Here is a 12,390-nt window from a genome sequence, read left to right on the forward strand (position 1 = left end):
TGTATTGTATTTATTCATACTATTAGTATTGTTATTTCAGCTTAAAAAAAATCGACATGTTCTACATCCACGAGGCTCTCCTCAGCACGGATCTATGGAACGAAAAACTAATCTAATCTGGGTGAAGCTGTAGGTTTTACGACGACACGATAAAAGCATTCAACAAAACTTGTTACGTGAGCTTACAGTGGAAGACGTCAAGTCGTACATCAATTACTTAAGAATGGATGAGCATACATTTCTGTATGTGCTCAGTGAAGTGTATCCTCATATCACAAAGCACAATATTCACTTAAGAACTGCTACATCTTCTGAAGACAGGCTCACTATAACACTCCCATTCCTTGCTACAGGAGAGGGTTATGTTAGGTTAGGTTAGGTTAGATCAGGTTAGGTCTCCAATCTTCCTAATCTATTTTTGTATTCAGGGTGCCTCACGTTGTAAAGCGCCTCATCAGCTTCAGACATCTCTATTAATTTTGTAGTTGTCGGCACACACCAATTGTATTTACCGGCAATGGTTATAAAAACACTACAGACGACAGTACGCTGCAGCGATGCTAGCGCTCCATGTGGTAACATGTCACATTGCAGTCAACAGAAGACAAGCGGTTTCTTTGATCAAATATACAGCGAGGCCCTAGATTTGATCAAATATTGGACGACATTTGACAAAGTCCCTATTACACTATCAAATATCTTTGACAAAGATATTGGACAAAGAAATTTGATAGTGTAATACCGGCCTTACCCAGGACAGTGGCTCCGGATGCCGGACTATCCCCAAAAGCGCCGTATTGTCCCGCGTTTCGCCGGCCGTTGTGGCCGTGCGGTTCTAGGCGCTTCAGTCTGGAACCGCGCGACCGCTTCGGTCGCAGGTTCGAATCCTGCCTCGGGCATAGATGTGTGTGATGTCCTTAGGTTAGTTAGGTTTAACTAGTTCTAGGGGACTGATGACGACAGATTTTAAGTCCCATAGTGCTCAGAGCTATTTGAACCATTTTTGTCCCGCGTTTCCGGTGACCGCTACCTGCCGCCCACGGCGGCCCGGCGAGCTACGGCCGCCTGCAGACTTTATATTCCACGATTCTCAACTTCCGACACTTTTCACCAGCGCTTTAAGTTAGTGACTTAATCTTGCAGACATGCAGGGAATACTGCTCGAGAGTGCCTCATATTTATCATAATTCAATAGAGTCATGAACTGATGCCCTTGCCAGTCCCTTTATTATTAATACTAATGTTGGTAAGCTAACGTGTAAGTGCCCGTGTCCTGGCACCTTACAACTTTGTACAGTTTAAAATGTAAAATCTGCTGAGCTGACAAACAATATGTAGTACTAAGGTTATACACATAGGTATTTTTTTTCTTTTTGTAGAATATATTTGCTGTATTGTCCATGCATATACGCCACTTGACAAGATTGTTGTGCAGTTGTTAGTCGTTTATGTCACATAATGAAATACGTAAGTTTAAGTTTTCTGTACTCTCATGTTCAGGAAAAAAGAACACCTTGAACGTCTAGACATAGGACGTTTACATTCACAGGACACGTACATTATTACGTATTGCAGGAATGATTAACAAGTCGGCCGGTGTGTCCGTGCTGTTCTAGGCGCTTCAGTCTGGAACCGCGTGACCGCTACGGTCGCGGGCTCGAATCCTTCCTCGGGTATGGATGTTTGTGATGTCTTTAGGTTAGTTAGGTTTATGTAGTTCTAAGTTCTAGGAGACTGATGACCACAGATGTTAAGTCACATAGTGCTCAGAGCCATTTGAACCATTTTATGAACGTTCTGTCTCCAGTCTCTCAAGGTCTTATGTTCTCTCTCTCTCTCTCTCTCTCTCTCTCTCTCTCTCTCTCTCTCTCTCTCTCTCTCTCCTGAACCTGAATGTATTATCATGTAGTCAAATTTTGTTTAATGTGTACATATGTGTGATGAACTGTCATGTAATTACAACCCTTGATTTTAACAGATACTGACAATGGAATGTATTTTGATACAGCCTCCTGGGAATGTGATTTCTTTTCCTCTCTCGATGAGAAAAGCGCAGTTTTGCAGCTTTATGATCAAATTTTTTACCTGATGATAAAAACAGACATCGCAGGGTTTCTTAACGTCATCGCCCGTTATTTGGGATTTAATTATTTTACTTGCAATTAATATGGAAGGCAACTTCGGGTTGTGAACTATTTTTATATTAAAATGGCGACAACGTTAAAAGAAACTGGGGGCTCTGTCATTAAGTGACTGACTTAATTCTGAACTTTTACGAAAGTTAGAGAAATTTCTTCTGAAAGTAGCAACGGACCACAGTTTTGGCTTGGAGAGCAAATATTTTCTCAAAATTTGTTACTGGCCGTGAATTTAAATATATTTTCTTGTGGAAATTAGTATTAAATTGATTTTCGGACTTCGTAATATTAAAACGATTGCAGGTTCTTTCGTGTTTCGCAAACAATTGACTACAGCGCATTAAATGGTGCACGCAGACTATAATTAACCAAAAGAATACCCATCCTAAATCAGGATGGCCGAACGCGGGTTTGAACCGTCGTCCTCCAGAATGCGAGTCCAGTGTGCTAAACACTGCGCCACATCACTCGGTTGCAACGAGACCAACTTGTAACAAGCAAATCAGATGATTCGGTCGGGCCCGTAACGACTGTACAGGGCGAACTGAAGGTGACTTACGTATCTGTGTGTCGCATACCTCAGCAGGGAAACAGCGTACCGGCTTTTACCCCAAGCTATGGGTATGCCAGTATTTTGCACAGTTCTGAATTACACATATGTTGAAGCGCCAAACAAACTGGTGTAAGCATACGTATTCAAGTATGTAAACAAGCTGAATACGGCGCTGCGTTCGGCAATATAGGACAAGTATCTGGAGCAGTTGTTAGATCGGTTACAGTACAATACAATACAATGGCAGGAATCAAGATTTCAGTGAGTTTGAACATGATGTTATAGTCGGCGCACAAGCGATAGCATACAGCAAATCCGAGATAGCGATGAAGTGGGGATTTTCCCGTACGACCATTTCACGAATGCACCGGAAATGTCAGGAATCCGATAAAACATCAGATCTCCGACACCGGTGCGGCCGGAAAAAGATCTTGCAAGAACGGGACCAACGACGATTGAAGAGAATCGTTCAACGTGACAGAAGTGCAACCCTTCCGCAAATTGCTGCGGATTTCAATGCACCATTAACAAGTGTCAGCGTGCGAACCATTCAACGAAACAGCATCGATATGGGCCTTCTGAGCCGAAGGCCACTCTTGTACCCTTCACAAGTGTACGACACAAAGCTTTACGCCTCTCCTGGGCCCATCGACACCGACATTGGACTGTTTATGACCGGATACATGTTGCCTGGTCGGACGGGTCTCGTTTCAAACTGTTTCGAGCGGATGGACGTGTACGGGTATGGAGACAATCTCATGAATCCATGGACCCCACATGTCAGAAGGGGACTGTTTCAGCTGGTGGAGGCTCTGTAGTGGTGTGGGCGTATGCAGTTGGAGTGGTATGGGAGCCCTGATACGTCTAGATGCGACTTTCACACGTGACATGCACGTAAGCATCCTGTGTGATCACCTGCATACATTCGTGTCCATTGTGCATTCCAATGGACTTGGGAAATTCCAGCAGGACAATGCGACATCCCATACATCCAGCATTGCGACAGTGCGGCTCCAGGAACACTCTTCTGAGTTTTAACACTTCCGCTGCCCACTAAAATCCCCCGACATCTGGGATGCCTTGCAACGTGCTGTTCAGAAAGATCTCTATCACCTTGTACTCGTACGGATTAATGGACAGCGCTGTACGATTCATGGTGTCAGTTCCCTCCAGCACTACTTGAGACATTAGTCGAGTCGATGCCACGTCGTGTTGCCACACTTCTGCGTGCTAACCTGGGTCCTACACGATATTAGCCGGCAGGAGTGGCCGAGCGGTTCTAGGCGCTGCAGTTTGGAACCGCGCAACCGCTACGGTCGCAGGTTCGAATCCTGCCTCGGGCATGGATGTGTGTGATGTCCTTAGGTTAGTTAGGTTTAAGTAGTTCTAAGTTCTAGGGGACTGATGACCTTAGACTTTAAGTCCCATAGTGCCCAGATCCATTTGAACCATTTTTACACGATATTGGGATGGTGTACCAGTTTCTTTTCTTTAAACTATCAAAAGTAAGTACTGTTAGCTCATGCATGTTCTTCATGCCTTATATACCTTTCACTGAAATAAATTTGAAGTCCCAGCTATGAAAACTGTCATTGTTATCTAGCTTTCTGCTTGGCTACCCGACTATGTACCCCAACTTCCCCTACATAACTAACCCGAAAATGACTGAAAGACACATCAATCGTCTTCACACGTCTTGGAAACAATATTCCAACACCAGAAAATACCAATCGGGAGAGAGGAACATGGACGAGACATGACGTTGCAGCTCATCAGCCAATCTCGCGCAGATTCACCTACGTTACATTCTGTTTGTAAGCAGGTTCTCTGATCTGTGTCCAGAACCTACGCACGTTCGCGTAAGTCCCTGGCAGCAGCGTGTGTGCGGTGGCGGAGGAAAAGACGGCGGTCGCGACGTGCAGACAGCGGGCCCGGATAAGCGGTCCGTAACAGTCGAGACACACGCGAGAAACCGATTCCCTAATCGCCGCCAGGAGCGGCTCGCTATCGCATCACAACAAACAGTGCGGCGCACCATTTCGCTTCCCGTGGAGAAGGCGGCCACTTGTGGGAAACACCAATAACTTCAGTCAGTATTATTACCAGTGCGTCCTCAGCCAGTATAAAGATTCCGATAGATATCATTCTTCCACAGATAGCCCTGTTTACGGTGTGCTTTTATTTGCTGGTCTCGGCCACCATCAAATACCTAAAACACACATTAGAATACACAAGTAGACGTTCGAGCGAACAATAGTGTGGAAGAACAACGCGGTGATAAAAGACATGAAATAGCGATGTGAGCAAATACAGATGGCGGCAGTATGGCGTACACAAGGTATAAAAGGGCAGTGCGTTGGGAGAGCTATCCATCTACCCTTCCTACCAAGTCTAACTCCATCTTCCTGCCTCCTCATCAGGGCTCCCTCTCCTCCCCCTTCCCTCCTCCTGAGCGGCTTCCCCCTCCTATTCCCCCCCTCTCTTGTGCCCCTTTTCAGTGTCTCTGCACTTCCTTCTGCCTTGTCTTCCCTCTTCATCTCCTGCCCCACGTGTCTCCTGCCTCTTAGTGTACCCACTGACGCCCCTCATCCCTTCATCCCGCCGCTTCCCCTGCTGCCCCTTGCTCTCCCATCCTTTTCCACCCTCTCTGACCCTTCCCTCGGCAGGTCCCACCTGGCAGTTTTATTCTTCGTTGTGTGTGCTCCAAGTGGGTTTTACGTGTGTTGTTCCGGAGTGTTTTGAATACTGTGGCCGACTTTTAACCTGTGCATGCGCATTCAGTGTCTTCTCTGTGTTTTAAGAATCGCCAACTGTGTTTTTTAACTTTCTGGTGACTTTTTTAACTGCCTCCATGAATGTCTCCATGTCAGTGTATTTTTACCTCCATTTTCTCCCCTTCCTCTGTTTTATGTTCCTCTTTTTTATCGTCTTACTTATGTATCATTTTATTCTTGTTTTAGTTGTCGTGTCACTCGGCTGAAGAGCGGCGGATTGTGCCGCTGACAGCCCTCCCCTGCCCATATTGGGCAGGGGTATGAAATCACAATAAAGAAAAGAAAAGCAGAGCCATCATTTGTACTCAGGTGATTCATGTGCGAAGGTTTCCGACGTGTTTACGCCCGCACGACGGGGATTAACAGGCTCTGAATGCGGAATGGTAGCTAGAGATAGGCGCATCTAACATTCCACTTCGGAAATCGTTAGGGAATTCAATATTCCGAGATCCACAGTGGCAGGACTGTGCCAAGAATACAAAATTTTGGGTGTTACCTTTCACCACGGGCTTTGTAGTGGCCAACGGCTTTCCCTTACCGACCGAGAGCAGCGGCGTTTGCGTTAGAGTTGTCAGTACTAACAGACAGGCAACACTGCGTGAAAAACCGCAGAAATCGATGTTGGGTGTGCAACATCCTTTAGGACAGTGCGGCAAAATTGGACGTTCAAACAGTTATAGACTCAGACAAACGACACGAGTGCCTTTGCTAAACAGTACGACATCGCCTGGGGCGCCTCTCCTGGGCTCTGGTTTTTGGGGGAAGAGACCAGACAGCGAGGTCATCAGTCTCTTCGGATTAGGGAAGGACAGGGAAGGAAGTCGGCCGTCCCCTTTCAGAGGAACCATCCTGGCATTTGCCTGAAGCGATTTAGGGAAATCATGGAAAACCTAAATCAGGATGGCCAGACGCGGGATTGAACCGTCGTCCTCCCGAATGCGAGTCCAGTGTGCTATCCACTGCGCCACCTCGCTCGGTGTCTCCTGGGCTCGTGACCATATCAGTTGAACCTAGACAACTGAGAAACCGTGCCCTGGTCTTGAGTCCCGATTTCAGTTGATAAGAACTGATGGTAGGGTTCGAGTGTGGCATAGACCCCACCAACCCATGGACCCAAGTTGTTCACAAGGCACTGTGCAAGCTCGTAATGGAACGGTATAGGCTGTGTTTACAAGGATCATTGACTGGAAATGGTTGTGTTCAGCTACGTGGGGCTATTTGCAGCCATTTATGGACGTCATGTTCCCATCAAGAACGAAGTTTTTATGGATGACAAACCGCCATGTCGTAGGGCCACAATTGTTGGCGACTGGTTTGAAGAACATTCTGGACAGTTCGAGCGAATGGTTTGGCTACCCAGGTAACCCGACATGAATTCCATCGAACATTTATGGGGCATAATGGAGAGGTCGGTTCGCGCACAGTGCACAAAATCCTGCAATGGCAGCAATTTCGGAATTATGTACAACTACATACGCAGCATGGCTCAATATTTCTACAAGGGACTTCCAACGATTTTTGAGATGTTTCGTTATGCACTTAACTTGTGGAAGATAAAGGTGTAATTTGCCTCTATAAACAGTCCAATTATTGCTCAGTGGAGTGTGGTAGACTCCCGTAGTCAGGTTCCCCTAATTGTTTTCAGTTGTGTGGTTACTTCCTCTATGCCAGTACTCAGTGCCCTGTAGCCATCCGATTACTTTCCTAAAGCCCCCAAGTCCGATCACTGGATTGGGCAAGGAACACCGCAGCCAATTACTACACCACCGCCAACCGGCTTCTACCATAATCTCTGTAAACAACACAAGTTCACAGTTTGTAGTTAACGGCGATAAGGAAACACACAACTACTCCACAACAAGAACTTTGAGTAAAACGCAGTTTATTATCTCCTAATAATGTTCGCCAGTTCCACATTCCAACTACCTAGTTGCTAGGCAACCTCTTCCTGAACAGTCCGTGTACACAGCAACACACGCCTTCAAAACAGGTAAACGATAAAGACGATTACCACAAATGCGCACGGTAACAAACCTCTGAAAACTTCCTGCACGTTCAACACAGACAGAACAACTTTACTGACCCCTGACTACAGACTTTTCGTAATACACCTCTTTCCCACCTCGGCCCAGAGAGCTGAAAACTCGCGTCCTGCACCCCACTTGACTGCCGCCCGTCTCCTCCGACTTCGCCCTCTCTGCTCGACCATTGTACCCCATTATTTTTAATTCCCTACACGCAGTCTGCACTGTGGACTGCATCTACCACTTTGGAACTCATGAGTGATTTATTGGGATTTTTTTTTTTTGCAACAACCCTGTCCAATACTGAATGGCATCTGTCCCTCAGTACACCGGGTCTGCCTGCTCTTGGTTTAGCTGTGCTTGTCCCTTCGCATTTCGACTTCACAGTCACATCACCAGTGGTTGACTTGGTCAGCTCTTGAACGATAGAAATGCCGCTTACTCAGCTGAGTCCAGTGACTGGTCACTGAGGTCTCCTGACCAGTCCTTTCTGCTGACAGCACAGTACTCACCACCTCCTTTTATATTGGTGGATTCGTCTCTAGTGACATCTAGTGCTCAATTTCGCAGTATGTAGGGGTGTCCGGATACTACTGATCAAATAGTTACGACGTAACTGCTCTGCTTTAATAAAACGGGGAGGGGGGGGGCAAATGTACGGCTCTAAAAAGTTTGGCTCCCAAATGTCCTAGGGAGGAGCTGTACATCGTCTGCCTTACGCCTTGTTGCTATATTAGCAAAATATTTTATTGAAAGTTCAACCTGCAGTCGAATAATTGACGGTAAGCAAGTTATGCGAATTTTAAATTAATGAATATATGAAAGTAGCAAAACATTTACAATAAGTATAGGCATAACTGCAAATTTAACTTTTAAGAACAGATTTTTTTTTTCAGTTAGGTACAAAATCCTACTGAATGGTGGTCCTACAAACAGTTTTATAAATCGTTCAAATGGCTCTGAGCACTATGGGACTTAACATCTGAGGTCATCAGTCTCTTAGAACTTAGAACTACTTAAAACTAACAACCTAAGGACATCACACACATCCATACCCGAGGCAGGAGTCGAACCTGCGACCGTAGCGGTCGCGCGCTTCCACACTGAAGCGCCTAGAACCGCTCGGCCACAATCGTCGGCACAGTTTCACACGAAAATGAAGTTAATAATCGAAATATATCACAGCCCCTGAACTGTCTAGTATGACGCGAAAGATGACAGAATGACCACTCAGATGAAGCCACGACGTGTGTAAGTAGGCTGTTTAGGTTTTTATGTTGGTAACGCCATGTAGCGCTCTGTATGAAAATCACTGACGGTGCAGTCTGTAGCTGGTTGGCATTTTTGGAATACTCGCTATTGTAGTGTTGAGCAGTTGGATGTGAACAGCGCGTAGCGTTGCGCAGTTGGAGGTGAGCCGCCGGCAGTGGTGGATGTGGGGAGAGAGATGGCAGAATTTTGAGAGCGGACGATCTGAATGTGTGTCCGTCAGAAAAAAGAAATTTGTAAGGCTGGATGTCATCAACTGATACATATATTATGACTTTTGAACACTATTAAGGTAAATTCATTGTTTGTTCTCTATCAAAATCTTTCATTTGCTAACTATGCCGATCAGTAGTTAGTGCCTTCAGTAGTTAGAACCTTTTATTTAGCTGGCACTATTGGCGTTCGCTGTATTGCAGTAGTTTGAGTAACGAAGATTTTTGTGAGGTAAGTGATTCATGAAAGGTATAGGTTATTGTTAGTCAGGGCCATTCTTTTGTAGGGATTATTGAAAGTCAGATTGCGTTGCGCTAAAAATATTGTGTGTCAGTTTAGTGCTGATCAGAATAAGTAAAAAGAGAAATGTCTGAGTACGTTCAGTTCTGCTCAGAAGATTCCAGGTTCGAAGCCTGACAGGGTCGCCATATGAAACATCCCCTTAGAAAAATTAATGAATTACTGTGCTGATAAACCTCTTACGTTATTTGATTTTCAAACAGCTGAGCAGAACTGAACGTACTCAGACATTTCTCTCTTTACTTATTCTGATCAACACTAAACTGACACACAATATTTTTAGCGAAACGCAATCTGACTTTTTAAAATCCCTACAAAAGAATGGCCCTGACTAACAATAACCTATACCTTTCACAAATCACTTACCTCACAAAAATCTTCGTTACTCGAACTACTGCAATACAGCGGGCGCCAATACTGCCAGCTAAATAAAAGATTCTAACTACTGAAGGCACTAACTACTGATCGGCATAGTTGGTAAATGAAGGATTTTGATAGAGAACAAACAATGTATTTACCTTAATAGTGTTCAAAAGTCATAATATATATCAGTTCATGATATCCAGTATTACAAATTTACTCTTTCTGATGGACACACGTCCAGATCATCTATTCTCAAAATTTTGCCATCTCTCTCCCCACATCCACCACTGCCGGCGTCTCACCTTGAAAAAGAACTAAAAAATGTTGTAATTTAATTTCAAAGATACAAGAAGAAAATTTGTTCGACTGTCATACCAGAGGAATACTCTAAAAAACTCTTTTATCATTGAGAGACAAAGGACTAATTTCGAGATTCTTTTATTACTTCTAGTATTAACTACCTTTTTGTTCTGATGTGCTGGCGTAAAAGACGTACTGTATAGTTTCATGTCTATGTGTGTGTTAAATGAAGGTGTTAAATGATGAAAAATTTGTCTTATAATTTCTGTCAAGATCAAGCCTAAATCCCATACCAATGGTCTACAAATTATTCTGTTAATTCGAGAAGGCGAATTTTAGACGGAGGCGACGATCTTTACGACGGCGCTGCTCAACAATAGAGGTACGTGATTGTGCTCACTACTGTCTTTTGGTGGCCGCTAAGATTAATTTCGATGTGCTTTTGCCGAGACATTCAGAACCTGCAATCTTCCTTTTCGTATAAAAATAGGAGTCCGATTGAAAAAGAAATATTCTTAAATTTAAATAATTGCAATTCTTTTACCCAGGCCACGGGGTATGATAGAAAGTACGTGCCTCTACCATGATTGTACGTTCGCAATCTCCGAGTGTGTTACGACGTAATTATTTTACACAAAAAAAATTAAGATAGATCTTTCTCATCAGATCGCAACCACTCGTACGCGAATGTACGTACCCTCTGAACGTGTCTAGTCAGTCGTGCGCATTGTTCTAAAGCTTTTCTGTTAATACTCTGTGGATTGCATCTCCGCAATTAATTTTTGTTTATGCCGCAAATCGCACTTCACGCGAAGTATTTATTACGCAAGTTTCAGGCTCCATGTAATATCAAAAAAATTCCTAAGTACGGCTGACTATGCAAATCGCTACAATAATTTCATCTCTCTACAACTACAATAACAAAAAAAAACAAAAACAATAACAGAGAGGGTACGTTACAACCTCCAACTGCGCAACGCTACGCGCTGTTCACATCCAACTGCCCAACACTACAATAGCGAGTATTCCAACAATGCCAACCAGCCACAGACTGCACACAGCACCGCCAGTGATTTTCATACAGAGCGCTACGTGGCGTTACCAACATAAAAACCTAAACAGCCTACTTACACGTGTGCTCAACACATACGTTTCTTCACCTACATTGTTAGAATCCCCGTTACCTAGGTCCGATAAGCGATCTGAAGAGTCTCTACATAAATTCAATCACAGCATTGTGCCGTGCTCTCCGATGGCAGAAAAACTCTCCCGAACTGTTGACCCCTATTTTCGCCCACCCTGCTCCCTAGAGCGCCTCTTCCACCACCGACATCCCCCAACGTCATGACCCTTCAGCTAACGAGAGCTTAAACAGCTCCCCACCAAGCCACACACTTCGTACAACTTTTGACTTAGATGCAAATGGACCGCCGTTCGTACACCAATGATTCTATAACTAAAATATATTTTCTAATTGACAAGTTACGTCATGGCGTGTTTGCTGACACCAATTCGTATCATTTTAATTGTACAGGCTGAACGTTAATAAAATCGAAAAACTGCAGGGACTGATTCCTGACTAGAAATGGAGCAAAAAAGGTCCGACGAACATGTCTGCGTAAATGAATAGTTGCCACAGTAAATGGTGCTGACGAATGAAAGTTCCGCCGTGTGTTCCTTGTGTGTTGCAGGCTGTGTGATTGACGGAGCGTTCTGTAAGCAACAGAATGGTCCGATATTCACGTCGGGAACAAGCCGAGATGGTATTTGTGTACGGCCAAGAAGATGGAAACGGTCGAGGGGCAGCACGACTACACCAAAACAAATACCATGACAGACAAGAGTTACATCAACAACATTTCAAGCCTGTTTTAGGTGTTTGTGTGATCATGGGACCTTTCAGAAAGACGAACATGCAGGGAGGCGGCGACCTGTGTGTACACAAGATTTCTAGATCCGGGATCGACAGGATATTGAGAGGAACCATAGTACAAGTTCCAGGCAAGTGGTCCCGCTATCATGGTGTATTCTGCATGGCAAACGCTACTATCGCTTTCACCTTCAACGAGTGCAAGGATTATCAGCAATGGATTTACCTCTTCGGTAAGGATTATGTCGACGCTTTTTGCACCAAACCATCACAACTAAGGGACTTCTGTCATCAGTCCTGTATAATAACTAAGCAGTACATGGTGCGACGTGCATGACCATCCATTTTGGGACACCTGCCCATAGGACCTTTCTTCCTCCATTGTCAGTCAGAAATCAGTTTCTTAGTTTTATTAATGTTCGCCATGTATATCGTATTAACATCGGCCTATTTGTGCTTCTAACGCACCTTCCTTCATATTGTAATCAGCGTTCACCACAGATTAATAAATCGATTCACTAATAACAAAATACTTAGGGATTACAATTGGCAACGTCGTGGGGAAGGCGAACCAAAGACAGCGTTT

Source organism: Schistocerca americana, chromosome 8 (assembly GCF_021461395.2).
Source record: "Schistocerca americana isolate TAMUIC-IGC-003095 chromosome 8, iqSchAmer2.1, whole genome shotgun sequence".
Lineage (NCBI taxonomy): Eukaryota > Metazoa > Arthropoda > Insecta > Orthoptera > Acrididae > Schistocerca > Schistocerca americana.